The 27,545-nt window shown below is 34.3% G+C and overlaps 1 long non-coding RNA gene across 1 annotated transcript; it reads left to right on the forward strand.

Annotated features, from left to right (window-relative positions):
• Positions 1–27,545, forward strand: LOC127976505 (uncharacterized). Its single transcript, XR_008157824.1, has 3 exons — positions 1–16; positions 13,099–14,360; positions 27,467–27,545. It is a non-coding gene; the product is annotated as an uncharacterized LOC127976505 (long non-coding RNA).

Consider the following 27,545-nt stretch of genomic DNA (forward strand, 5'->3'; position numbering starts at 1 on the left):
CTGGTGGCCATTATTGGTACTAAGAATTGCAAGCTTGATTTATATGTTATGATAGTTTTAATTTTAAGCTGGCTCTTGAAAATGATAAAGCTATGAAACTTACTGTGCTTCTTTCAAATGATGACTTCTACGTATATAAAAAATTATGAAGAGTTGGAATGAAGAATGTTAAAGATATAGTAAAATAACTATTGTATTTTTTTATGTTACTTTAATAAATCGGTATGGCCACACCATTTAAGGTATCCTAAACCCATTTGCAATTTAACATCTTCAGTATATTGGCATCATGTTGAAAAAGTTTGGTGTGAACTACTTGTGTCTTCTTGGAGGAGTATGATTCATTTTCAGGCTGATTTGATCATAAATCCACAATAAAATTTCTGAGTTCTGTATCAATCAGTGTTGTTGTTTGTTTATTTTCATTTTTTTATTTTTCATAGGAAGATAACTGACCCTTTACTCTCCTTTTTAATAAATGTGCTTATAAACCAAGATCGAGCTATTAATAGCTGTATTTATAAGCTGCTTATTAATGACTATTTAAGTTGGGACAAGATTTTATAAAGCATGAACTGACTATTTACTAATGAGTGCAGTTATTATAAAGTGTTACCAATGCATTTACTAATGTTAACAAATTAGACATTATTTTACAGTGTTATAAAATCCTTTAATGACTTATAAGCATTTGTGAAAGTTCTGCTTGCATTACAGCTTAGTCTTCATCTGTGAGCTGAACAGTTTTACTGTTACATCCATGAGATTATGTAAATTAAGATAAATGTCATGTCACAGGATGGAATAGGTCAGTATCAAATGAGATTGAAATTATTATTTGCAGCACAAATAAGTATTTTTAGAATTTTGTTTTTAATTCCTGAAACTGTCAGAAAAGGATAAGGCCTAAGAGATTTCTTAAGCTGTAATGAAAACAGCAATGTTAGCAAAAGCAACAAAAAATAACAATTTAAAATACTTTTTTTTTTTCTGGTGATTAAAGAGATGATTAAGTTTCTCTCTCTCTCTTTCTCTCTCTCTCTCTCTCTCATTGTGTCTGCCACTCAGCTCATGCCCATCCCCCACTCACAGACACACACACACTCAGTCAGCACACATACATTCCTCAAACAGAGGGACAGAGTGAGTTGAGATGTCTGACAGTTTTTTAATTTTCTTTTAATCATACAGTGTTGTAAAGTCATGAAACTATGCATATGTCCTCAGAATGATTTGATCTCTGTATGAATTTTTTTTTAAGTGTTTGGAAGCTGCAATTTAAAAATACAAGACAATTAATGATTCCCTTTTTACTGTCATTTCAAAAAATCACCACGACAAAACCGTTCAAGCTAACCAAAATCCGTTCGCAATTTAAGTTCCTCAATGTTTTTTCAACATGTAGATAAAGTTTGGTGAGTATAGTGAACATTTCCTGTGAGGAGTATGCATTAAATCAGAGCTCAATTTAAATATTCAAATCAAAATAGCCGACTTCTTGTTGGTCGTAGCTGATGACTGTGAATTAGAAAGTTGTCCGTCTTGAAAAGAACAATTTATGTACCAAGTTTGGTGTCTGTAGCTAAAACCAACCCCCCCACTTTTGACAAAAGGTGGCGCTATAGAGTGCCTCCTTCACGCCCTTTTAAAAGCTTTTGCCATTGTCTAGCTATCACTAATACTGATATGTCTTTTGAGTTTCATGTAAATCTGAGCTTGTTGTCTGCCTCAAACTCACCATAACAGAACATTCAAGTTTGACACGTTGCCATGGCAACACTATATCAGATATCAATATCCCCACAACAGATTTACATCGGCCGTGTTTTGTCATTATTCTGATGAAGTTTTAAGTAAATAGAGTAAAAATAAGATGCTGAATTCAAAGCATTTGGAAAATGACTCACTTCCTGCTGCCAGTTGGTGGCGCTATAATGTTGACTCTTAATAGTCACATATATGCGATCGGTATCATACAACGAACAAACCAATGAAGTTTGATCAAATTCAGGAAATGTATGTGGATGTTATTAGACATTTCCTGTTTCTCATTTCTAGCCATAATTTCCAAGCCTCGCCACGGGCAAACCGTTCGAGATATCAAAAATCCCCTCGCAATTTTTCATCCCCAATGTCTTGAGATCATGTTTACAGAGTTTCGTGGCGAATGGGTTGAAAACCTCAGAGGAGTATTTCAAATTCCAGAGCATGCTTTTTTTAAACAGCCCTGAATAGCTGACTTCCTGTTGGGCGGAGCCTATAACATAAAGTGTGAAAGTTGTTCGGCTCAATGAGATCTATAAGTGTACCGAGTTTCATATAAATACATGCTAGTGTGTGTGAGCTATGGTTCAAGATTTCTGACTGTGTTCCAGGGGGCGCTGTAGAGCCCCTGTGCCACGCCCGGGTCCCAGGCTCTGCAGCGTCCTGATGGCCGCAGATTCCAATGTGTGTGCCAATTTTCAAGAGTTTTTGAGCATGTTAAGGCCCCCAAAAACCCCCGGAAGGTTTAATAAAAAATAAAAAAAATAATAATAAGAAGAATAATCCTTAGAAGAACAATAGGGCTCTTCGCCCCTTCGGGCTTGAGCCCTAATAACAAGAATAATCCTTAGAAGAACAATAGGGCTCTTCGCCCCTTCGGGCTTGAGCCCTAATAATAATATAGCTGCAAGCAGCGATGTCGGGCTCAAGCCATCAGTGCAACGCCACCCTGGTGGCATCGGGAAAACTGTGCCCAGCGGGCATAAGCATTTACAGTAACCCTCTGACAATCAAGTTTTAAGGGATGTGGCAGTTAAAGGGTTAATCCGACCAATCTAGACTTTGAAATCACATACACAGAACAATATATATAACTTTAGTAACACTTTATTTTAAAATGTATAAAAAATGTATAAGGTGTGCATTGTAGCTGACACCTATATGAACACATTACAAATTGTTTTGTGACTACAAGTCTTTCTTCTCAAATGCTATTGAGTGGTCGCGAACGCGGATGGGAGAATGGCACATATTTGTTTTGTTTTTTTTGAGCAACTGGTGCCCCCTCTGGGAGTTGGTGCTCTACGAAGACTGCATACTCTGCACATAGGGAGCGGCGGTACTATCTGGAAGATATATTCCTCAAACCATCGTACAAGTGAAGGTGATGCTAGTCCTTCAAGAATCGCTCAAAACCTTTTCAAGTGTACAGTTTCCTTTTATTGCATCTTGAAATAAATATTTCTGAATTCTGAATCAAACTGGGTTGTGTTTATTGATTTATTTTATAAGACAACTGAAACTTTAATCTCCTTTGTAATATATGTGCTTTTAAACCAAGAACAATGTAATTAGAGATGTATTCCTGCTTAATAATGACTATTATTAAGGGAAAAGGCTTTATAATCATGAACTATTTACTAATGCTTAGCTAATGAGTGCAGTTATTATAAAGTGTTACCAATGCATTTACTAATGTTAACAAATTATACATTATTATACAGTGTTACCAAACCCTTTAATAATTTATTAGTGTTTTGTAATGATTTTAATGACCTATAAGCATTTGTGAAATAGTTTTGCTTGCATTGCAGCTTAATCTGTCAGTTGAAGAGTTTTACTGTTACATCCATGAGATTAATAAATGTCATGTCACGTCACAGGTTGTCATAGGTCAGTATCAAATGAGTTTGAAATTATAATTTGCAGCACAAATAAGGCTTCTTAGGATGTTTTTAAATCCCAAAAACTGTCAGAAAAGGATAAGGCCTAAGAGATTTCTTAACCTGTAATGAAAGGAAAAAAACACCACCATTAGCAACAACAAAAACAATAACAATTTAAAATATAGATTTTTTTTTCCTGATTATTAAAGGAATGATTAGGTCTCTCTCTCTCTCTCTCTCTCTCTCTCTCTCTCTGCCAGACAGCCCCTCCCTACAATCCACACACACTGTCAGTCACCAAAGATTCACAGTCACCAACCCCCTCACACTCACACTCCCCCTCCCTCTCCCCCTCCCTTTCCTCACACAGACGGAGTGGCCAGAGTGAGATCATGTCAGTTGAGAAGTCTGACAGTTTTTTCTTTTCTTTTATCCATACAGTGTTGTAAAGTCATGAAACTATGCATATTTCCTCATAATGATTTGATCTCTGTATGAAAACATGCCTTGAAGTGTTTGGAAGCTGCAATTTAGACATACAATACAATTAATGTTTCCCCTTCTTACTGTCATTTCAAAAAATCACCACGTCAAAACCGTTCAAGCTAACCAAAATCCGTTCGCAATTTAAGTTCCTCGATGTTGTTTCTTCATGTAGTCAAAGTTTGGTGTGTATAGTGTACTTCCCATGTGAGGAGTATGCATTAATTCACAACTGTAAAATCTCAAAAATACACATTCAAATCAAAATAGCTGACTTCCTGTTGATCGTAGCTTATGACTGTGAATTAGAAAGTTGTCCGTCTTGATAAGAACAATTTAAGTACCGAGTTTGGTGTCTGTAGCTAAAACTAAATAAAATGCATTATTATTATTATTAGCTGTACACTTGCTAAACATTTTTAAATATAAACTTATGCGATTGTGTGTGTATATATATATATATATATATATATATATATATATATATATATATATATATATATATATATATATATATATATATATAAATAAATTCAAGTGTACAGTTTTCTTTTATTGCATCTTGAAATAAATATTTATGAGTTCTGTGTTTGTTTATTTTATTTATTTTATTTTTTATTTTACATTTTTTTTTAGGGAGATTACAGCCTTTAATCTCCTCAAAATAAATGTGCATATAAACCATGAACAATTTAATTATAGCTGTATTTATAAAATGCTTACTAAAATATTAATTTTGGGAGAAGGCTATATAAAGCATGAACTGACTATTTACTAATGCTTAGCTAAGAATTGCAGCTATTATGAAGTGTTACCAATGCATTTACTAATGTTAACAATTGAGACATTATTTTAAAGTGTTACCAAATCCTTAAATAATTTAAAAGTGTTTTGTTATGATTTCATTAACCTATAAGCATTTGTGAAATAGTTCTGCTTGCATTAAAGCTTAGTCTTCATCTGTGAGCTGAACAGTTTTACTGTTACATCCTTGAGATTATGTAAATTCAAATAAATGTCATGTCACAGGGTGACAGAGGTCAGTATCAAATGAGTTTGAAATTATTATTTGCAGCACAAATAAGGTTTTTTAGGATTTTTTTTAATCCCTGAAACTGTCAGAAAAGGATAAGGCCTAAGATATTTCTTAAGATGTAATGATAACAGCACAATTAGCAACAACAACAAAAAAATAACTATTTAAAATACAGTTTTTTTTCTGGTGATTAAAGAGATGTTTAAGTCTCTCTCTCTCTCTCTCTCTCTGTCTGTCTGCCACTCAGCTCACACCCCTCCCCCACTCACACTCACACACACACACAGAGTCAGCACACAGAGTGACAGAGTGAGATCAGATGTCTGACAGTTTTTTAATTTTCTTTTAATCATACAGTGCTGTAAAGTCATGAAACTATGCATATTTCCTCAGAATCACTGGTTTTCTAAATTAAAAATGTTTTTTAAAGGTTTGGAAGCTGCAATTTAAAAATACAAGACGATTAATGTTTCACTTTTTACTGTCATTTCAAAAAATCACCACGACAAAACCGTTCAAGCTAACCAAAATCTGTTCGCAATTTAAGTTCCTCGATGTTTTTTCTTCATGTAGACAACGTTTGGTGTGTATAGTGTACTTCCCCTGTGAGGAGTATTCATTAATTCACAACTGTAAAATCTCAAAAATACACATTCAAATCAAAATAGCCGACTTCCTGTTGATCGTAGCTGATGACTGTGAATTAGAAAGTTGTCCGTCTTGAAAAGAACAATTTATGTACCAAGTTTGGTGTCTGTAGCTAAAACTAACCCCCCCACTTTTGACAAAAGGTGGCGCTATAGAGTGCCTCCTTCACGCCCTTTTAAAAGCTTTTGCCATTGTCTAGCTATCACTAATACTGATATGTGTTTTGAGTTTCATGTAAATCTGAGCTTGTTGTCTGCCTCAAACTCACCATAACAGAACATTCAAGTTTGACACGTTGCCATGGCAACACTATATCAGATATCAATATCCCCACAACAGATTTACATCGGCCGTGTTTTGTCATTATTCTGATGAAGTTTTAAGTAAATCGAGTAAAAATAAGATGCTGAATTCAAAGCATTTGGAAAATGACACACTTCCTGCTGCCAGTTGGTGGCGCTATAACGTTGACTCTTAATAGCCACATATATACAATCCGTATCATACAACGAACAAACCCATGAAGTTTGATCAAATTCAGGAAATGTATGTGGATGTTATTAGACATTTCCTGTTTCTCATTTCTCGCCATAAGTTCCATGCCTCGCCACGGGCAAACCGTTCGAGATATCAAAAATCCCCTCGCAATTTTTCATCCTCAATGTCTTGAGATCATGTTCACCGAGTTTCGTGGCGAACGGGTTGAAAACCTCAGAGGAGTATTTCAAATTCCAGAGCATGCTTTTTTTAAACAGCCCTGAATAGCTGAGTTCCTGTTGGGCGGAGCCTATGACATAAAGTGTGAAAGTTGTTCGGCTCAATGAGATCTATAAGTGTACCGAGTTTGATATAAATACATGCAAGTGTGTGTGAGCTATGGTTCAAGAATTCTGACTGTCTTCCAGGGGGCGCTGTAGAGCCCCTGTGCCACGCCCGGGTCCCAGCCTCTGCGGCGTCCTGATGGCCGCAGATTCCAATGTGTGTGCCAATTTTCAAGAGTTTTTGAGCATGTTAAGGCCCCCAAAACACCCCGGAAGGTTTAATAAAAAATAAAAATAATAATAAATATAGCTGCAAGCAGCGATGGCGGGCTCAAGCCGTCAGTGCAACACCACCCCGGTGGCATCGGGAAAACTGTGCCCAGCGGGCATAAGCATTTACAGTAACCCTCTGGCAATCAATTTTTAAGGGATATGGCAGTTAAAGGGTTAATCCGACCCGTCTAGACTTTGAAATCACATACACAGAACAATATATATAACTTTAGTAACACTTTATTTTAATATATATAAAAAATGTATAAGTTGTGCATCGTAGCTGACACCTAAATGAACACATTACAATTGGTTTATGACTGCAAGTCTTTCTCCTCAAATGCTATTGAGCTTCAAATTTGCTTTTGAGCCCATGTGAAAAAGTAGCATAATTTACATATGACTTACAGTTTGTTTTAATAAATATCAAACATTCAATTTAATGGTGCATTATAGCTATCACCTAGATGAACAATTACAGTTGTTTTTATGACTGTAAGTCATTCTCTTCAAATGCTACTGACGTTAGAAAGGTGTATAACAATATTACATGTAACTTTAGAGACGGTCCCTAAATTTGAGACTCTCGAATGTCCAATGTCAAGCCAACTTTATGCCAACTTTATGCTTTATGCCAGTTATAAAAGTTATAAAAGAAAACTGTACACTATATATATATATATATATATATATATATATATATATATATATATATATATATATAGTGTACAGTTTTCTTTTATTGCATGTTGAAATAAATGTTTCTGAGTTCTGTGTTTGTTTATTTGTTTTATTATTATTATTATTTTTTTTTTTTAGGAAGATTACAGCCTTTAATCTCCTCAAAATAAATGTGCATATAAACCATGAACAATTTAATTATAGCTGTATTTATAAAATGCTTACTAATGACTATTAATTTTGGGAGTAGGCTAGCAACAGTTGATGTTGAGGCCTAAGATATTTCTTAAGCTGTAATGATGAAAAAACAACAACAACACAAAATTGCTTTTTTTTCTGCTGGTGATTAAAGAGATGATTAAGTCTCCCTCCCTCTCTCTCTCTCTCTGACACCAAGCCCATCCCCTCTCCCACACATTCACACAAACTCAGCACACACACTTAACACACACACACTTAACACACAAACACACACACACACACACACACACACATTACCGAGAGGGACAGAGTGACATCAGATGTATGGTGGTTTTTTAATTTTCTATCATCCATATAGTGTTGTATAGTCATGAAACTATGCATATTTCCTCAGCATGACTTGTCTTCTATGTGTACATTTTGTTGAAGTGTTTAGAAGCTGCACTTAAAAAAATAAAAGACATTTACTGGTTCCTTTTTTACTGTTATTTCAAAAAATCACCATGACCAAACCATTCAAGCTATCCAAAACTAATTCGCACCTGTTCTGTAAGATAAATTCTTTAAACAGTGGTAAAAGAGGATGTGGTGCTGATCCTTCAAGAGTCACTCCAAACTTATCTGTCCATAAAGCCTATAAAGAATTATTCTTAATACACAGTATTTCACAATACTTCAGCATATTATTCTAGTTAAGTGAGGGTCATTTTATCAGTAAAATACATATTATTTTTCTTTGAAAGATTTCTATAAATGATTTAAATCATACTTGTTTCTACAATAATTATTTAAAAGTAATCATATAGCGCCATCTGGTGGCCATTATTGGTACTAAGAATTGCAAGCTTGATTTATAAGTTATGATAGTTTTAATTTTAAGCTGGCTCTTGAAAATGATAAAGCTATGAAACTTACTGTGCTTCTTTCAAATGATGACTTCTACGTATATAAAAAAATATGAAGAGTTGGAATGAAGAATGTTAAAGATATAGTAAAATAACTATTGTATTTTTTTATGTTACTTTAATAAATCGGTATGGCCACACCATTTAAGGTATCCTAAACCCATTCGCAATTTAACATCTTCAGTATATTGGCATCATGTTGAAAAAGTTGGGTGTGAACTACTTGTGTCTTCTTGGAGGCGTATGATTCATTTACAGGCTGATTTGATCATAAATCCACAATAACATTTCTGAGTTCTGTATCAATCTGTGTTGTTGTTTGTTTATTTTCATTTTTTTATTTTTCATAGGAAGATAACTGACCCTTTACTCTCCTTTTTAATAAATGTGCTTATAAACCAAGATCAAGCTATTTATAGCTGTATTTATAAGCTGCTTATTAATGACTATTTAAGTTGGGACAAGACTTTATAAAGCATGAACTGACTATTTACTAATGAGTGCAGTTATTATAAAGTGTTACCAATGCATTTACTAATGTTAACAAATTAGACATTATTTTACAGTGTTATAAAATCCTTTAATGACTTATAAGCATTTGTGAAAGTTCTGCTTTCATTACAGCTTAGTCTTCATCTGTGAGCTGAACAGTTTTACTGTTACATCCATGAGATTATGTAAATTAAGATAAATGTCATGTCACAGGATGGAATAGGTCAGTATCAAATGAGATTGAAATTATTATTTGCAGCACAAATAAGTATTTTTAGAATTTTGTTTTTAATTCCTGAAACTGTCAGAAAAGGATAAGGCCTAAGAGATTTCTTAAGCTGTAATGAAAACAGCAATGTTAGCAAAAGCAACAAAAAACAATTTAAAATACATTTTTCTGGTGATTAAAGAGATGATTAAGTCTCTCTCTCTCTCTCTCTCTCTCTTTCTCTCTCTCTCTCTTTCTCTCTCTCATTGTGTCTGCCACTCAGCTCATGCCCATCCCCCACTCACAGACACACACACACACACTCAGTCAGCACACATACATTCCTCAAACAGAGGGACAGAGTGAGTTGAGATGTCTGACAGTTTTTTAATTTTCTTTTAATCATACAGTGTTGTAAAGTCATGAAACTATGCATATGTCCTCAGAATGATTTGATCTCTGTATGAATTTTTTTTTAAGTGTTTGGAAGCTGCAATTTAAAAATACAAGACAATTAATGATTCCCTTTTTACTGTCATTTCAAAAAATCACCACGACAAAACCGTTCAAGCTAACCAAAATCCGTTCGCAATTTAAGTTCCTCAATGTTTTATCAACATGTAGACAAAGTTTGGTGAGTATAGTGAGCATTTCCTGTGAGGAGTATGCATTAAATCAGAGCTCAATTTAAATATTCAAATCAAAATAGCCGACTTCCTGTTGGTCGTAGCTGATGACTGTGAATTAGAAAGTTGTCCGTCTTGAAAAGAACAATTTATGTACCAAGTTTGGTGTCTGTAGCTAAAACTAACCCCCCCACTTTTGACAAAAGGTGGCGCTATAGAGTGCCTCCTTCACGCCCTTTTAAAAGCTTTTGCCATTGTCTAGCTATCACTAATACTGATATGTGTTTTGAGTTTCATGTAAATCTGAGCTTGTTGTCTGCCTCAAACTCACCATAACAGAACATTCAAGTTTGACACGTTGCCATGGCAACACTATATCAGATATCAATATCCCCACAACAGATTTACATCGGCCGTGTTTTGTCCTTATTCTGATGAAGTTTTAAGTAAATAGAGTAAAAATAAGATGCTGAATTCAAAGCATTTGGAAAATGACACACTTCCTGCTGCCAGTTGGTGGCGCTATAATGTTGACTCTTAATAGTCTCACATATATGATCAGTATCATACAACGAACAAACCAATGAAGTTTGATCAAATTCAGGAAATGTATGTGGATGTTATTAGACATTTCCTGTTTCTCATTTCTCGCCATAATTTCAACGCCTCGCCACGGGCAAACCGTTCGAGATATCAAAAATCCCCTCGCAATTTTCCATCCCCAATGTCTTGAGATCATGTTGACCGAGTTTGGTGGCAATCAAGTAAAAAACCTATGACAAGTATATCAAATTCCAGAGCATGCTTTTTATAAACAGCCCTGAATAGCTGACTTCCTGTTGGGCGGAGCCTATGACATAGAGTGCGAAAGTTGTTCGGCTCAATGAGATCTATAAGTGTACTGAGTTTCATATAAATACATGAAAGTGTGTGTGAGCTATGGTTCAAGATTTCTGACTGTGTTCCAGGGGGCGCTGTAGAGCCCCTGTGCCACGCCCGGGTCCCAGTCTCTGTGGCGTCCTGATGGCCGCATATTCCAATGTGTGTGCCAATTTTCAAGAGTTTTTGAGTATGTTAAGGCCTCCAAAAACCCCCGGAAGGTTTAATAAAAAATAAAAAAAATAATAATAAGAAGAAGAATAATCCTTAGAAGAACAATAGGGCTCTTCGCCCCTTCGGGCTTGAGCCCTAATAACAAGAATAATCCTTAGAAGAACAATAGGGCTCTTCGCCCCTTCGGGCTTGAGCCCTAAATAAGAATAATCCTTAGGGGAACAATAGGGCTCTTCGCCCCTTCGGGCTTGAGCCCTAATAATCCTTAGAAGAACAATAGGGCTCTTCGCCCCTTCGGGCTTGAGCCCTAATAATAATAATAATAATAATAAAATATAGCTGCAAGCAGCGATGGCGGGCTCAAGCCACCAATGCCATCGCCACCCCGGTGGCATCAGGTAAACTGTGCCCAGCGGGCACATGCATTCACAATATCCCTCTGGCAGTGAGGTTTTAAAGGGTATGGCGGTTAAAGGGTTAATCCGAATCATCTAGACTTTAAAATCACATTCACAGAACAATATATATATATATATATATATATATATATATATATATATATATATATATATATATATATATATATATATATATATATATATATATATTTATTTAGTAACACTTTACAATAAGATTTCATTTATAAACATTATGTTAACATGAACAATATTTATATAGCATTCATTCATGTCATTTAATATTCCAAACTTAAACATTAAAACATTGTTTTATTGTGATTTTTTTTCCAAGCACATTTTACCAATTCCAAGCCATATCAATCTTAATAACTACCATTATTTTTTATTTAATCATTTATGAGTGCTATACAATAGTCCAGGAAAGCTGGAAGAGAAAAACTCCTTATATTCATGTGCAGAATCATTAGGCATGTTTTCTTTTACAGATGAAATGCGCTAAAAAGAGTTTTAACTCAAACGTTTTTAACTCAAAGTCGAAAATTATGAAATACCCATGAGAAATATCAAACACAAATGCAATACAGAAATGGATAAGTTAAGATTTGACCATTGTACAAAAATGCTGACTGGGTCATGAGGTCAGAAAAGAAGAAGAAAAAAAAAAACAGGTCAAGAAGAACTGACAAAAATAATTGCAAAATAATTAGGAATTAATGTGAAGATTAATTTTTTGTAAATTCTGCAAGACAGACTTTCAGGAAAGGAGGTGGAATAAAAATGAGCTCCTAAATCTTAACCCCGGATTCAGGAAAATATATTCCTCAAACCATCGGACAAGAGGAGGTGGTGCTGGTCCTTCACGAGTCACTCTAATCTGTTCATAAAGCCTATATATAAAGTCTTAATATATAGTATTTCACAATACTTCATGGTATTCTAATTAAATCATTTTTTGGAATCTTTGATTTCTCAGAACCTGACACATTGTAATTCTGAGACTCCAGGAAAGTGGCAGTTCTGTAAAATGTTGGCGCTGGAGACTAAATGCTCCCTGATAGTTTCACAACTAATTCACTTAACACACACACACACACACACACACACACACACACATTACCCACAGTGACAGAGGGACAGAGTGACATCAGATGTATGATAGTTTTTTAATTTTCTATCATCCATATAGTGTTGTATAGTCATGAAACTGTGCATATTTCCTCAGAATGACTTGTCTTCTATGTGTAAATTTTTTTTAAGTGTTTAGAAGCTGCACTTAAAAAAATAAAAGACATTTACTGGTTACTTTTTTACTAATATTTGAAAAAATCACCACGACAAAACCATTCAAGCCATTCAAAATTAATTTGCACCTGTTCTGTAAGATAAATTCTTTAAACAGTGGTAAAAGAGGATGTGGTGCTGATCCTTCAAGAGTCACTCAAAACATATCTGTCCATAAAGCCTATAAAGAATTATTCTTAATATACAGTTCACAATACTTCAGCTTGTTATTCTAATTAAGTGAATGTCATTTTATCAGTAAAATACATAAAATTCATATTATTTTTCTTTGAAAGATTTCTATAAATGATTTAAATCATACTTGTTTCTACAATAATTATTTAAAAGTAATCCTATAGCTCCATCTGGTGGCCATTATAGGTACTAAGAATTGCAAGCTTGATTTATATGTTATGATAGTTTTAAATTTATGCTGGCTCTTGAAAATGATAAAGCTATGAAACTTACTGTGCTTCCTTCAAATGATGACTTCTACGTATATAAAAAATTATGAAGAGTTGGAATTAAAAATTTTAAAGATATAGTAAAATTACTATTGTATTTTTTTATGTTACTTAAATCGCTATGGCCACACCATTTAAGGTATCCTAAACCCATTCGCAATTTAACATCTTCAGTATATGGCTTCATGTTAAAACAGTTTGGTGTGAACTACTTGTGTCTTCTTGGAGGAGAATGAATTCATTTACAGGCTGAGTTTATCATAAATCCACAATAACATTTATGAGATCTGTATCAATCAGTGTTGTTGTTTGTTTATTTTTTATTTATTTTTTTCATAGGAAGATAACTGACCCTTTACTCTCCTTTTTAATAAATGTGCTTATAAACCAAGAACAAGCTATTTATAGCTGTATTTATAAACTGCTTACTACTGACTATTAATATTGGGAAAAGGCTTTATGAAGCATGAACTGACTATTTACTAATGAGTGCAGTTATTATAAAGTGTTATCAATGCATTTGCTAATCTTAACAAATTAGACATTATTTAACAGTGTTATCAAATCCCTTAAATGATTTGTAAGTGTTTTGTAATGATTTTATTGACCTAAAAGCATTTGTGAAAGTTCTGCTTGCATTACAGCTTAGTCTTGATCTGTGAGCTGAACAGATTTACTGTTACATCCATGAGATTATGTAAATTCAAATAAATATCATGTCACAGGATGTCAGAGGTCAGTATCAAATTAGTTTGAAATTATTATTTGCAGCACAAATAAGGTTTTTTAGGATTTTTAAAAATCCCTAAAACTGTCAGAAAAGGATAAGGCCTAAGATTTCTATGTGAGTGGCTAAATTTGTTTGTTTTTATAACTATAATGCATAAACTATGAAACTATACAAAATGTATAAAAAAGTACAAGTTATTCTTTTCCAATGTTTTTAATTTATTTAATTTTTTTTTTTTTTTTTTTTTTTTTTTTGGATTTACATTTTAAAAAATTAGCCTACGGCGATCATTCTAAACATCTTGAATAAAACCTGTCAATATTTATTATAGACCACTATAACTGTGTATAATCTAACAAACGAGTTTATTATGAAAATAAAAGCGTGTACACCAGATAACTTGGACGATAAAGAAATTGCTAACAATAGTATAATAGAGCATGTTTTAGGTTTTTAGGCGTTTAGATGCACAAATGGACAAATCAAATGTAAAATAAAATGTAATTGATTTAATTAATATATGTTTTCGTTTATATTAGCCAAGCTATTATGTATTTTGAAATAATCTTGTCCGTGATGTGTTCGTTCTTACGACGAAAGGCAGAATCCTGCAGCTCGAGAGATATATGTTATTCTGCCAGTCGCGCTTTCAAATAGTCTTGCACACTTAAACGGGTCACAAACACCTGCATTTAGCTCGTGTTGTGTTATAATGGATGTATTGTGTGCATTTATGGCAATAATTTATTTTAAAAAGCTCTTAAACAAGAATAAATTCGTTTGTTTTGAGCTCTGAGACACTGTACGCGCTGATCGGAGGCAGTGATTTCAGATAGGCAGCCGCAAATATTTCATTTTCACACAAACAGTTCAAAAACATCTTAATTTAGCTCTTGGTGTGCTCTAATTGGTGAATTGTGTGATATCGCTGCAATACTTTATTTTTAATAGCTATAAAACAAGAATAAACTCGTTTTTTCTGAGCTCATCATTCCACACGCTCCTGCTCAGAGCGGTGATTCATCTCTCATGTTTCTCACGTATCACTGACCACACATCCATTATTAATGAGCCCTGACCTGATAATAATCATATATGTTGGTTTAGCTTGTCACTGTGAATTAAATCCAAGTATTTATTTGTATTTTAACCGATTTAAAATCGAAACCAAAAGACAGTCTCCTCCCTTTTTTAGTCCGGTAACTGAACCTGTAGGGGCGCTATTTCTCTCAGACAATGGAAGTCTAAGCACACACACTCAAACAGATGGACAGAGTGAGATGAGATGTCTGACAGTTTTTTAATTTTCTGTTATCCATACAGTGTTGTGAAGTCATGAAACTATGCATATTTACTCAGAATAACTTTTTTTCTGTATGAAAAAAGGTTTTGAAGTGTTTGGAATTTAAAAATGCAGGAAAATTAATAATTCCATCTTTATTGTCATTTAAAAAAATCACCACGACAAAACCATCCAAGCTATCCAAAACCCATTCACAATTTAAGTTCCTCAATGTTTTTTCAACATGTACACCAAGTTTGGTGTGTATAGTGTTACTCTCCTCTGAGCAGTATGCATTAATTCACGGCTAAATGTAAAAAATAATCCACATTCAAATCAAAATAGCCGACTTCCTGTTGGTCGTAGCTGATGACTGTGAATTAGAAAGTTGTCCGTCTTGATAAGAACAATTTTTGTACTGAGTTTGGTGTCTGTAGCTAAAACTAACCCCCCCACTTTTGACAAAAGGTGGCGCTATAGAGTGCCTATTCCACGCCCTCTTATGAACTTTTGCCAGTGTCTAGCTGTCACTAATACTGATTTGTGTTCTGAGTTTGATGAAATTCTAAGCATGTTATATGCCTCAAAATCACCTGAGAAATATTCCAGTTTGACATGTTGCCACGGCAACAATTTTTTAGATATCAATATCCCCCTTGCAGATTTATATCAGCTGTGTTTTAACATTATTCTGATGAAGTTTGAAGCAAATCGAGTAAAAATAAGATGCTGAATACAAATCATTTTGAAAATGACACACTTCCTGCTGCCAGTTGGTGGCGCTATAACTTTGACTCCTAATAGTCACATATATGCGATCGACATCATACAAAGAATAATCTGATGAAGTTTGATTAAAATCAGGAAATGTATGTGGATGGTATTAGACACTTCCTGTTTCTCATTTCTCGCCATAAATTCAATGCCTCGCCACGAGCAAACCGTTCGAGATATCAAAAATCCCCTGGCAATTTTTCATCCCCAGTGTCTTGAGATCACGTTGACCGAGTTTGGCGGCAATCGAGAAAAAAACCTATGACAAGTATTTCAAATTCCAGAGCATGCGCTTTTTACATAACTCTAAATAGCTGACTTCCTGTTGGGTGGAGCCTATGACATGCAATACGAAAGTTGTTCGGCACGATGAGATCTATATGTGTACTGAGTTTCATAAGAATATGTGCAAGTATGTGTGAGCTATACATCAACATTTCTGACTGTGTTCCAGGGGGCGCCGTAGAGCCCCTGTGCCACGCCCGGGTCCCAGCCTCTGCAGGCTCCTAAAGGCCACAGATTCCAAAGTGTGCGCAAATTTTCAAGAGTTTTTGAGTATGTTAAGGACCCCCAAAGCCCCCACAACTTTGACGAAAAATTTGAATACTAAACCCTAAATAGCCAACTTCCTGTTGGGCGGAGCCTATGATATGCAATACAAAAGTTGTTTGGATTGATGAGATTTATATGTGTACCGAGTTTCATACGTCTACGAGCAAGAATGTATGATATATGGCCCTCCATATTCCAGGGGGCGCTGTAGAGCCCCTGTGCCACGCCCGTGTATCAGTCTCTGCCCGGCCCTAATGGCCGCAGGTTCCAATCTGTGTGCCAATTTTCAAGACTTTTTAAGCACGTTAAGGGCCCCAAAAGCCCCCGAGACGTTGGAAAAAAATAATAATAATAATAATAATAATAATAAATATAGCTGCAAGCAGCGATGGCGGGCTCAAGCCACCAATGCCATCGCCACCCCGGTGGCATCAGGTAAACTGTGCCCAGCGGGCACATGCATTCACAATATCCCTCTGGCAGTGATGTTTTAAAGGATATGGCGGTTAAAGGGTTAATCCGAATCATCTAGACTTTAAAATCACATTCACAGAACAATATATATATATATATATATTCCCCAAACATATATATATATATTTAGTAACACTTTACAATAAGATTTCATTTATAAACATTATGTTAACATGAACAATATTTATATAGCATTAATTTATGTCAGTTAATATTCCAAACTTAAACATTAAAACATTGTTTTATTGTGATTTTTTTCCAAGCACATTTTACCAATTCCAAACCATATCAATCTTAATAACTACCATTATTTTTTATTTAATCATTTATGAGTGCTATACAATATTCCAGGAAAGCTGGAAGAGAAAAACTCCTTATATTCATGTGCAGAATTATTAGGCTGTTTTCTTTTACAGATGAAATGCGCTAAAAAAGAGTTTTAACTCAAACTGTTTTAACTCAAAGTTGAAAATTATGAAATACCCATGAGAAATATCAAACACAAATGCAATACAGAAATGGATAAGTTAAGACTTGACCATTGTACAAAAATGCTGACTGGGTCATGAGGTCAGAAAAGAAGAAGAAGAAAAAAACAGGTCAAGAAGAACTGACAAAAATAATTGCAAAATAATTAGGAATTAATGTGAAGATTAATTTTTAGTCAATTCTGCAAGACAGACTTTCAGGAAAGGAGGTGGAATAAAAATGAGCTCCTAAATCTTAATCCCGGATTCTGGAAGATATATTCCTCAAACCATCGGACAAGAGGAGGTGGTGCTGGTCCTTCATGAGTCACTCTAATCTGTTCATAAAGCCTATATATAAAGTCTTAATATATAGTATTTCACAATACTTCATGGTATTCTAATCAAATCATTTTTTGGAATCTTAGATCTCTCAGAACCTGACACATTGTAATTCTGAGACTCCAGGAAAGTGGCAGTTCTGTAAAATGTTGGCGCTGGAGACTAAATGCTCCCTGATAGTTTCAAACCTAATTCACTTAACACACACACACACACACACATACACACACACACACACACACACATTACCCACAGTGACAGAGGGACAGAGTGACATCAGATGTATGATAGTTTTTTAATTTTCTATCATCCATATAGTGTTGTATAGTCATGAAACTATGCATATTTCCTCAGAATGACTTGTCTTCTATGTGTACATTTTTTTGAAGTGTTTAGAAGCTGCACTTAAAAAAATAAAAGACATTTACTGGTTACTTTTTTACTGTTATTTCAAAAAATCACCACGACAAAACCATTCAAGCTATTCAAAATTCATCCGCACCTGTACTGTAAGATACATTCTTTAAACAGTGGTAAAAGAGGATGTGGTGCTGATCCTTCAAGAGTCACTCAAAACTTATCTGTCCATAAAGCCTATAAAGAATTATTCTTAATATACAGTTCACAATACTTCAGCATGTTGTTCTAATTAAGTGAGGGTCATTTTATCAGTAAAATACATAAAATTCATATTATTTTTCTTTGAAAGATTTCTATAAATGATTTAAATCATACTTGTTTCTACAATAATTATTTAAAAGTGATCCTATAGCTCCATCTGGTGGCCATTATTGGTACTAAGAATTGCCAGCTTGATTTATATGTTATGATAGTTTTAATTTTATGCTGGCTCTTGAAAATGATAAAGCTATGAAACTTACTGTGCTTCCTTCAAATGATGACTTCTAGGTATATAAAAAATTATGAAGAGTTGGAATTAAAAATTTTAAAGATATAGTAAAATAACTATGGTATTTTTTTATGTTACTTTAATAAATCTCTATGGCCACACCATTTAAGGTATCCTAAACCCATTCGCAATTTAACATCTTCAGTATATGGCTTCATGTTAAAAAAGTTCGGTGTGAACTACTTGTGTCTTCTTGGAGGAGAATGAATTCATTTACAGGCTGAGTTTATCATAAATCCACAATAACATTTCTGAGTTCTGTATCAATCAGTGTTGTTGTTTGTTTATTTTTATTTTTTTATTTTTCATAGGAATATAACTGACCCTTTACTCTCCTTTTTAATAAATGAGCTATTTATAGCTGTATTTATAAACTGCTTACTACTGACTATTAATATTGGGACAAGGTTTTATGAAGCATGAACTGACTATTTACTAATGAGTGCAGTTATTATAAAGTGTTATCAATGCATTTGCTAATGTTAACAAATTAGACATTATTTTACAGTGTTATCAAATCCCTTAAATGATTTGTAAGTGTTTTGTAATGATTTTATTGACCTAAAAGCATTTGTGAAAGTTCTGCTTACATTACAGCTTAGTCTTGATCTGTGAGCTGAACAGATTTACTGTTACATCCATGAGATTATGTAAATTCAAATAAATATCATGTCACAGGATGTCAGAGGTCAGTATCAAATTAGTTTGAAATTATTATTTGCAGCACAAATAAGGTTTTTTAGGATTTTTAAAAATCCCTAAAACTGTCAGAAAAGGATAAGGCCTAAGATTTCTATGTGAGTGGCTAAATTTGTTTGTTTTTATAACTATAATGCATAAACTATGAAACTATACAAAATGTATAAAAAAGTACAAGTTATTCTTTTCCAATGTTTTTTATTTATTTACATTTTTTTTTTTTTTGGGATTTACATTTTAAAAAATTAGCCTATGGCAATCATTCTAAACAGCTTGAATAAAACCTGTTAATATTTATTATAGACCACTATAACTGTGTATAATCTAACAAACGAGTTTATTATGAAAATAAAGTGTGTACACCAGATAAATTGGACGATAAAGAAATTGCTAACAATAGTATAATAGAGCATGTTTTAGGTTTTTAGGCGTTTAGATGCAGAAATGGACAAATCAAATGTAAAATCAAATGTAATTGATTTAATTAAATATAGATTAAGTCTTGTTAGAGCAAAATAATAAATAAATACGTACACACATTAAAAAAGCAGCCAAGATGAATGAGTTTAATTTTTTATATAGATTAAAATTGAAGACAGAAGCAGCTGGTATATGCGGTCACTTAATATTAAAATCCAGTAGATCCACTTCAGATTTATTTCTCAACAGTTTATGTCATGGCCGCGGGAAGTGGGGGTGCTGGGGGTGCTGCAGCACCCCCTAGTGACGAGAGGGAGATTAAAAAAAATGTAGGCCTATTAAAATATTTGGAACGCGCTTGTAACATTTATTTTTTTGGCAACAAGTGTGGGATCAGCTTTGACTAGCCAAGCAATTGTAAGTAGTACACTATAGTATTTTTTTAAGGTGGTGGGGATGGAGATGGAGAGTATTATTTCGTTCGTGTGTTCTTTGTGTAATGGTTGTGGAGAACTGTTAAATAACGTTTAAATAGTAGGGCTGGGTATTGATTCAGATGTTCCAGATCGATTCGATTTCGATTCACAAGCTCTCAAATCGATTCTATTTCGATTCTCGATTCGATTTCGATTTTCTATTAGAGCTGTAATCGGGCCTTAAAAGTTAAGCCCGACATGTCCCGAGCCCGACACGTACATTTTGATTGACAGCTTTTTAAAAGCCCGAACCCATTTACAACCCGACATTATTCAAATGTACGCAGCACACAGCTCTTTTGCCTTTTGTCAGGAATGAGTCATTTATACATAGTTTAACATAATTTATACATGACTAACGTAATAGGCCACTTGGAAGTTTGAACAAAGAAATAAAATAAGTCCTCTGTAACATCGTAACATCTCAGCACTCTATAAATAGCCCTAAGGTATAGGCTAATTTAGCATATAAATAGGCCAACGCACCAATAAAAACAAGTCTTTCTTAAAAAATTCAATTAAGATAAATTATAAATTAATTTTGGCAATAACGAAATGAATTAAGATAAAGGCTCTGCCGGATTTGCTTCGCCATAGCAGCTGACATAATAAAATAATAATGCCAACATTAGCTTATATAGCCTACTCTGTCTACATTATGCATTTAAGACTCAAGTAATATTTAGTTATTATTTGAAAAACATTTATTCACCAAAATTAGGTAAGGCCTAAGTGTTTTTGTGGAGGAAAATGATTGAATCCACTGTAGATGTCTTCAGCGCGCTCCTGCGCTCACTGATGGTGCGTCATTATTCACTCATTATTCTCATTATAAACAAGGTCAAAACTTTTCCAAACCTCAGACTTTGCTTTAGTTGCTGGTGCTACCAAAACGTAATCGTCAGAAGCTAGCCTCCGTTTCAACTACTCAGCATACATTTTCGCATCTTTCTCGCGCTAATCGAAACATTACATGACCGCTCATTTACTGCACAAGCCCGAGCCCGGCCCGATTGGTTCGATTGGCAATGGGCTTCTTCACAATGCCTGAACATGTGCAATTGTGCTTTTGAAGACTACTGACCACGCCCACCTGTCCGTGCGGTTGTCTGCTCAGACTCGGTACACACTCTCCGATGGCGATGTTTACATCAAGCCTGCATAGCGGACATGTGGACGCAGAAAGTATTAGAGGCTTTAAGATGCAGTCTGTAAGACGCGAATGGGAGCATGACCTGACGCACATTGCAGAAAATGGAACCACTGCTTTAAACTGAATGAATGAATGGTAGGTTCGTTGGTAACATCGCACAAGGCACATAAGAGGGTGACATCTAGTGGAGAAGATTTGTAATTATATTAACGCTAATCTTACGTTAAATGTCTGCGGAAATAAATATGGAAAAAAAATCAATTCATGGCCTTTGAGAATCGATTTTGAATCGACCACTTTTTAAAAAACGATTAATCGAAAAATCTATTTTTTACCCAGCCCTATTAAATAGTGGGAGATTCCTTGTGGTTTGTGTAAAAAGGTTGGAGATGGAGACAGAAAGCTTTATACTGTGCGTGTTTTCTTTGCGTAATGGATGTGGAGAACTGTTCAATAAACAAATTGCTTAAATAGTCAGAGATTATTTCCTTGTGGTGTGCGTAAAAAGATTTTGGAGTTAATAGAGTTGCGTGTGACATAAACGTGCAGTGACTCAAGCCAGCTGACCAAATCGATTGCATTGTTTTAGCGTTATTGTGAAGTTTGATTAATATTATATTTTGTTGTAATATTATTTGTTGTATCTAAATGAGTTGCATGTATGTATAGGCTATCTGAAATTGTAATGAAAGTAATTATTTAGTTTTTTTTCGATTATTAAACTATTATTTAAACTATTATTTCTGATTCTGCTTCTGCTTCAGATTAATAGCGCATTGCGCATATCTGAGAACTGATGTCTGTGTGTTTCAGACCCTGGCTGGCTGTGCACTGAAGTGTATATGACAATAAAGTAGTAAATCTCAATGTATATATTTTTAAAATGTATTTTAAATAGGCCTATAGGCTCATAGGTTTTTTAAAAAAAATAAATAATAATAATAATTCACAGCACCCCCTGTTCAAAATTACTTCCCGCGGCCCTGGTTTATGTTCACGTGGCTGTTTTCGTTTATATTAGCCAAGCTATTATGTATTTTGAAATAATCTTGTCCGTGATGTCTTCGTTCTTACGACGAAAGGCAGAATCCTGCAGCTCGAGAGAGAAATGTTATTCTGCCAGTCGCGCTTTCAAATAGTCTTGCGCACTTAAACGGGTCACAAACACCTGCATTTAGCTCGTGTAGTGTTATAATGGATGTATTGTGTGCATTTATGGCAATAATTTATTTTGAAAAGCTCTTAAACAAGAATAAATTCGTTTGTTTTGAACTTGTGACACTGTGCGCGCTGATCGGAGGCAGTGATTTCATATAGGCAGCCGCGAATATTTCATTTTCACACAAACAGTTCAAAAACATCTTAATTTAGCTCTTGGTGTGCTCTAATTGGTGAATTGTGTGATATCGCTGCAATACTTTATTTTTAATAGCTATAAAACAAGAATAAACTCGTTTTTTTCTGAGCTCATCATTCCACACGCTCCTGCTCAGAGCGGTGATTCATCTCTCGTGTTTCTCACGTATCACTGACCACACATCAATTATTAATGAGCCCTGACCTTATAATAATCATATATGTTGGTTTAGCTTGTCAGTGTGAATTAAATCCAAGTATTTATTTGTATTTTAACCGATTTAAAATCGAAACCAAAAGACAGTCTCCTCCCTTTTTTATTCCGGTAACTGCACCTGTAGAGGCGCTATTTCTCTCAGACAATGGAAGTCTAAGCACACACACTCAAACAGAGGGACAGAGTGATATGAGATGTCTGACAGTTTTTTAATTTTCTGTTATCCATACAGTGTTGTAAAGTCATGAAACTATGCATATTTACTCAGAATAACTTTTTTTCTTTATGAAAAAAGGTTTTGAAGTGTTTGGAATTTAAAAAATGCAGGAAAATTAATAATTCCATCTTTATTGTCTTTTTAAAAAATCCCCACGACAAAACCATCCAAGCTATCCAAAACCCATTCACAATTTAAGTTCCTCAATGTTTTTTCAACATGTACACCAAGTTTGGTGTGTATAGTGTTACTCTCCTCTGAGCAGTATGCATTAATTCACAGCTAAATGTAAAAAACAATCCACATTCAAATCAAAATAGCCGACTTCCTGTTGGTCGTAGCTGATGACTGTGAATTAGAAAGTTGTCCGTCTTGATAAGAACAATTTTTGTACTGAGTTTGGTGTCTGTAGCTAAAACTAACCCCCCCACTTTTGACAAAAGGTGGCGCTATAGAGTGCCTCTTCCACGCCCTCTTATGAAATTTTGCCAGTGTCTAGCTGTCACTAATACTGATATGTGTTCTGAGTTTGATGAAATTCTAAGCATGTTATATGCCTCAAAATCACCTGAGAAGTATTCCAGTTTGACATGTTGCCACGGCAACAATATTTTTAGATATTAATATCCCCCCAGCAGATTTATATCGGCTGTGTTTTAACATTATTCTGATGAAGTTTGAAGCAAATCGAGTAAAAATAAGATGCTGAATTCAAAGCATTTTGAAAATGACACACTTCCTGCTGCCACTTGATTGCGCTATAACTTTGACTCCTAATAGTCACATATATGCGATCGACATCATACAATGAATAATCTGATGAAGTTTGATTAAAATTAGGAAATGTATGTGGATGGTATTAGACACTTCCTGTTTCTCATTTCTCGCCATAATTTCAAAGCCTCGCCACGAGCAAACCGTTTGAGATATCAAAAATCCCCTGGCAATTTTTCATCCCCAATGTCTTGAGATCATGTTGACCGAGTTTGGCGGCAATTGAGTAAAAAACCTATGACAAGTATTTCAAATTCCAGAGCATGCGCTTTTTACATAACTCTAAATAGCTGACTTCCTGTTGGGCGGAGCCTATGATATGCAATACGAAAGTTGTTCGGCACGATGAGATCTATATGTGTACTGAGTTTCATATTAATACGTGCAAGTATGTGTGAGCTATACATCAACATTTATAACTGTGATCCAGGGGGCGCCGTAGAGCCCCTGTGCCACGCCCAGGTCTCAGCCTCTGCAGGCTCCTTCAGGCCACAGATTCCAAAGTGTGCGCAAATTTTCAAGAGTTTTTGAGTATGTTAAGGACCCCAAAAGCCCCCACAACTTTGACGACAAATATGAATAATAAACCCCAAATAGCCAACTTCCTGTTGGGCGGAGCCTATGATATGCAATACGAAAGTTGTTTGTATTGATGAGTTCTATATGTGTACCGAGTTTCGTATGTCTATGTGCAAGTATGTATGATATATGGCCCTCCATATTCCAGGGGGCGCTGTAGAGCCCCTGTGCCACGCCCGTGTATCAGTCTCTGCCCGGCCCTAATGGCCGCAGGTTCCAATGTGTGTGCCAATTTTCAAGACTTTTTAAGCATGTTAAGGGCCCCAAAAGCCCCCGAAACCTTGAAGAAAAATAATAATAATAAATAATAATAATAATAATAATAATAATAATAATAATAACAAATAATCCTAAGGAAAACAATAGGGCTCTCGCCCTCCAGGCTTGAGCCCTAAATATAGCTGCAAGCAGCGATGTCGGGCTCAAGCCACCAATGCCATCGCCACCCCGGTGGCATCAGGTAAACTGTGCCCAGCGGGCACATGCATTCACAATATCCCTCTGGCAGTGAGGTTTTAAAGGATATGGCAGTTAAAGGGTTAATCCGAATCATCTAGACTTTAAAATCACATTCACAGAACAATATATATGTATAACTTTAGTAACACTTTACAATAAGATTCCATTCATAAACATTATGTTAACATGAACAATATTTATATAGCATTCATTCACGTCAGTTAATATTCCAAACTTAAACATTAAAACATTGTTTTATTGTGATTTTTTTCCAAGCACATTTTACCAATTCCTAACCATATCAATCTTAATAACTACCATTATTTTTTTATTTAATCATTTATGAGTGCTATACAATAGTCCAGGAAAGCTGGAAGAGAAAAACAGGTCAAGAAGAACTGACAAAAAGAATTGCAAAATAATTAGGAAATAATGTGAAGATTAATTTTTAGTCAATTCTGCAAGACAGACTTTCAGGAAAGGAGGTGGAATAAAAATGAGCTCCTAAATCTTAATCCCAGATTCTGGAAGATATACTCCTCAAACCATCGGACAAGAGGAGGTGGTGCTGGTCCTTCACGAGTCACTCTAATCTGTTCATAAAGCCTATATATAAAGTCTTAATATATAGTATTTCACAATACTTCATGGTATTCTAATTAAATCATTTTTTGGAATCTTAGATCTCTCAGAGCCTGACACCGAGTAATTCTGGAGACTCCAGGAAAGTGGCAGTTCTGTAAAATGTTGGCGCTGGAGACTAAATGCTCCCTGATAGTTTCACACCTAATTCACTTAACACACACACACACACACACACACACACACACATTACCCACAGTGACAGTGGGACTGAGTGACATCAGATGTATGATAGTTTTTTAATTTTCTATCATCCATATAGTGTTGTATAGTCATGAAACTATTGTCATGAGACCAGTCATTCTGAGGAAATATGCCTCAGAATGACTTGTCTTTTATGTGTACATTTTTTTTTAAGTGTTTAGAAGCTGCACTTTAAAAAAATAAAAATACATTTACTGGTTCCTTTTTTACTATTATTTAAAAAAATCACCACGACAAAACCCTTCAAGCTATCCAAAATTCATTCACACCTATTCTGTAAAATTAATTCTTTAAACAGTGGTAAAAGAGGATGTGGGGCTGAACCTTCAAGAGTCACTCAAAACTTATCTGTCCATAAAGCCTAAAAAGAATTATTCTTAATATACAGTTCACAATACTTCAGCTTGTTATTCTAATTAAGTGAGGGTCATTTTATCAGTAAAATACATAAAATACATATTATTTTATTTGAAAGATTTCTATAAATTATTTAAATCATACTCGTTTCTCCAATAATTATTTAAAAGTAATCCTATAGCTCCATCTGGTGGTCATTATTGGAACTAAGAATTGCAAGCTTGATTTATAAGTTATGATAGTTTTAATTTTATGCTGGCTCTTGAAAATGATAAAGCTATGAAACTTACTGTGCTTCCTTCAAATGATGACTTCTACGTATATAAAAAATTATGAAGAGTTGGAATGAAAAATTTTAAAGATATAGTAAAATAACGATTGTATTTTTTTATGTTACTTTAATAAATCGCTATGGCCACACCATTTAAGCTATCCTAAACCCATTCACAATTTAACATCTTCAGTATATTAGCTTCATGTTAAAAAAGTTTGCTGTGAACTTGTGTCTTCTTGGAGGAGTATGAATTCATTTACAGGCTGATTTTATCATAAATCCACAATAAAATTTCTGAGTTCTGTATCAATCTGTGTTGTTGTTTGTTTTTGTTTTTTTTATTAATTTTCATAGGAAGATAACTGACCCTTTACTCTCCTTTTTAATAAATGTGCTTATAACCCAAGAACAAGCTTTTTATAGCTGTATTTATAAACTGCTTACTACTGACTATTAATATTGGGACAAGGCTTTATAAAGCATGAACTGAATATTTACTGTTTGAGTTTGAAATTATTATTTGCAGCACAAATAAGGTTTTTTAGGATTTTTAAAAATCCCTAAAACTGTCAGAAAAGGATAAGGCCTATAAGATTTTATGTGAGTGGCTAAATTTATTTGTTTTTATAACTATAATGCATAAACTATGAAATTATACAAAATGTATAAAAATGTACAACAGTTATTCTTTTCCAATGTTTTTTATATATTTATTTATTTAAATTTTTTTTATTTTATTTACATTTCAAAAAATTTGCCTACTGCAATCATTCTAAACAGCTTGAATAAAACCTGTTAATATTTATTATAGACCACTGTAACTGTGTATAATCTAACAAACAAGTTTATTATGAAAATAAAAGTGTACACCAGATAAATTGGACGATAAAGAAATTGCTAACAATAGTATAATAGAGCATGTTTTAGGTTTTTAGGCGTTTAGATGCAGAAATGGACAAATCAAATGTAAAATAAAATGTAATTGATTTAATTAAATATAGATTAA

Source organism: Carassius gibelio, chromosome B17, assembly GCF_023724105.1.
Source record: "Carassius gibelio isolate Cgi1373 ecotype wild population from Czech Republic chromosome B17, carGib1.2-hapl.c, whole genome shotgun sequence".
Lineage (NCBI taxonomy): Eukaryota > Metazoa > Chordata > Actinopteri > Cypriniformes > Cyprinidae > Carassius > Carassius gibelio.